Raw genomic sequence first — 3,736 nt, forward strand, 5'->3', positions numbered from 1 at the left:
GGATGGATGGATGGATGGATGGATGGATGGATGGATGGATGGATGGATGGATGGATGGATGGATGGATGGGTGGATGGATGGATGATAGAATTATAGCAGGAATCTTACCAGAGGAACTTAAACAATTTCCTGCAGGATCTTTAAAGTTCTTATCTTATCTTAAAGTCCCTAAAAGCAGGAAAAGTCAGGCGTACGTAACACCAGAGAAGGGATCAATAAGAGGTTAATGTTCTACGTGGTACTTTGAAAGAGTAAGCCATTATATTTATAAAAATAAAAGGTTGATCATGTAAAAGAAGCTGTGGGGAAAGATAAAACGCTAAAAGCTGATAAAACCAAATTAGCATAGCACACAAACACAATAATACCAAAAATAATCACAAGGCCCCAACACTAAAACCTTCATGTAATTAGTTTTTTTTTAACTATTTTTCTGCTCATTTTAGTCTGTGAGACACTTGAATTCACTCTTTTCCTTTCTTGTGTTGAACAGACTTCTGTAGATTTATTTACGACCCCAAAGTTCACTCAAAATACAGATTTATTTGCAAATACTTGCATTTTCTCTTAGCGTGTGACCATTATTTGGACTCAGTTATGTATCAAGTCAAGCTTGAAACTGGCTCAAATGAAGAAAACTACAGCACAGAGTAATGTTACAACCAGCAGCTGGTTAATAAATCATTTTAGATCAAATGGAGGCCCGGGGGCCAAATCAGGCCCACGGATTAACTCGGATCGGCCCATGGCTTCATTTTAAATAAAACTAGATTATAAACCATAAAACAAACACTTAATAAGAATAAGTGCTGGATGTCCAGCCCCTGAGCTCTTGATTTTCAGTAACTGTGCCCCCTCAAGCAATTTAGTTGAATAACCCTGGTTTAGATGCTTTTCATTGTTTGTCAGAACCATAAATCTAAAACGAATGACGTTGAAAACAATGTTTATTTGTGCCAATTTTGAGCAATTTGTTTTGCCTAATTTGTCTAATCTTCTCAGAGTGTTGTAGTTAAAAGAAACTAGAGTATTGGAATTTTTGTTTTCAGTTAAATAAAGAAGCACCTATATTATATTTGTTTATTTTAGTTAGCTTGAAAAGAACATTTCATAAATTAAAGTTTTATTAAACCATTTCTGAGGTTAAATAAGATATGAAACCTTTGATTAAAAACTGAATTCAGTAAAACAATTTTTTTTGTAAATGCAGAGTTATGTAGAGTAAAATATGGAAGCCATTTTCTTCCAAGCTAATCTGAAAAAGTAAAATAATATTCCCCTTGAAAATCTGAACAGCAAATTAGATATTTTCAAATCTTAAGAGTTCATTATATGATGTCAGAATTATGTATTTTACTCTTATAATAATATATAAAGGCTCTTAAGCACAGAAGAGCAGAAGATTGTTTACAGTGTGTCATTTTTAATGTTTTAATGCACAATCTTGCTCAATAAAACCAATAACAAATCTGTGGAAAAGCCACATTTATTTATTTTTTAGCATAATTCCTAAATTAGGAACAGATCGCAAGTAAAGCTTGTTGACTTAAACAAAAGCCAATTTGTGGAATTATCTTGAAGAAAACTGAAAAGGTTCCTTAGTGTCACTAAACTGGAATTTTAATCTTGTTAATCCTGATGGTCAACATCTTTCAAAACCAGCTCAAATTAATCTCTCAACTTCCATTACGACTACTTTCTGGCTTCATGCTAATGGATGAAAAAAGTCAAGACTTGCAACATCTTATATGTTATTAGTCACATGATCCTCTGTTGGTGCTGATTGAACAAAGTGTTTTAACTTCAGACACGTCAGAATTTGCTCAGGTAAGATCAGACTTGTAGAACAATCAACACGAGTGCTTTTGTCTTCCCAGTGGTAAATTGTCACCTCACTGGGAGCATTTAAACAGCAACATTCAGCCACCAGGAACAAAGAACTAACATTGTTCGCCTGTTTCCTGTGGAGGAGAGTGAAGAGGCTGACATGTTTTGCATGGGAGTCATAGCACGAGATTACGTCACACGCAGTGTTTTCTTTCCTCACAGCAGATGCTCAATAAGTGTATTCTAAACTGTGAGTGTGCACGTGTCTCTGTGTGTGTCCTCGCAGATGAACGTGCAAGTGTGTTTGTGTTAGGGAATGAAGTGCATGACTCAGCTGGAGGTAGGCAGGCAGCTCACGTTTCTGCTGCTTGGCAGGCAACTCAGAGAAGAGCGAAGTGACCTGATCAATGTGGGAGCCCAGGGCCGTCCCTGCACCAACCAAACACGAGCCGCTCAGAACTTTATCTGCAAACGCTCAAATCAAACTCGTCTCGTTCTGCAGCCGCATCAAACTTTGGGTGTCAGGGTCTGTGCCATTACTGGGGGTGTCTTTTGGTACTCTTTTATTGTGTACTGTTAGTTGTTTTTGGTGTTCATGTTTATTTTATTTTTTGTGTTTACTTGTTTTCCTTTGTTTTTTTCCTGTCCTTGTCAGTATAATGTCAGTATTTGTTGCTCAAAAGCTGCTCCTGCCCTGCAGACTTACATCTACGCAGTCGGCATTAGGATCACCTGTCCTCAATTTTCTCAGCCCTTTAATTTATCTTTTTTTTTTTTATAAATTGTTTTATTCGAGCACCTTGGTATTTTTTCTGTACTTCTAGGTCCTTCAACACAAAAACCAACAAGATGGATGGATGGATAAATATCACCTATCAATTACCTTTCCAGGTTGAAGGACATTTGTACACATGTTGTGGCAAATCAAACAGTAAAGAATAATCAATATCTTACCTGTCATAGACAGTTTTTTGAACTGCCTACATTTAGAGAAACATAATTTAATTTTGTTTATCAGTGGATGAGCAAACAGCTGGTCAAATTAGAGCCAATATCAAATCCAAGCTTAATTTTTTTTTGTGATCATCCATCCATCCATCCATCCATCCATCCATCCATCCATCCATTATATTTATCCACTTTTTCCTTTTCGGGTCACGGGAGTCACTGTAGCCCATATTCAGCAGTCACTGTGCGAGAGACGGGGACACCCTGGACAGGTCTCCAGTCCATCACAGGGACACACAGAGACAAACGAGACAAACAACCATTCACTCTCTCACTCACACCTAGGGACAGTTTAGAGTTACAAGTCAGTCTAACATGCATGTTTTTTGGTCTGTGGGAAGAAACCAGAGTACCCGGAGAAAACCCACGCATGCACGGAGAGAACATGGAAACTAGATCCTAGAATCTGAACTAATGACAAAAAGAAACTCAGAGAAACAAAACCAAACACAAGAAACACAAAACAAATTAATATTATAACAAAAAACTGTAGCAAAACCACAGCAATAAACCAAAAATATACTAAAACATTATTAAAAAGGCACAGATCCTAACAAGTGTTGGTCACATACTGAGCACAGCTGCATCTTTCCAGTTTGCAGCTACTAGCTGGGTCAGTGGGAAGATTAGTGACTCAAACTGCCTTAGGGTTGAATGATTGTCAAGTGTATGTGTCAGACCTGTGATTGACAGGTGGCCTGTTCGTAGAGCACTCTGGCTCTGGTCATGTGTCACCTGCTATCTGCCTTATGGACGGATAAACGATGCAGTCAGGCATCTCTGGGACAAGCACACTTTCAGTAAAGATGATAATAGGTCGGCATTTCTAGAAGAAACTTTTTTTTTGGCTAAAGTTCGAAAATGTTTATTTTTAATACTGCTTCAAAGTAGCTACTTTCT

This window comes from Nematolebias whitei, chromosome 13 (genome assembly GCF_014905685.2).
Source record: "Nematolebias whitei isolate Nwh7 chromosome 13, NemWhi1, whole genome shotgun sequence".
NCBI classification, from domain to species: domain Eukaryota; kingdom Metazoa; phylum Chordata; class Actinopteri; order Cyprinodontiformes; family Rivulidae; genus Nematolebias; species Nematolebias whitei.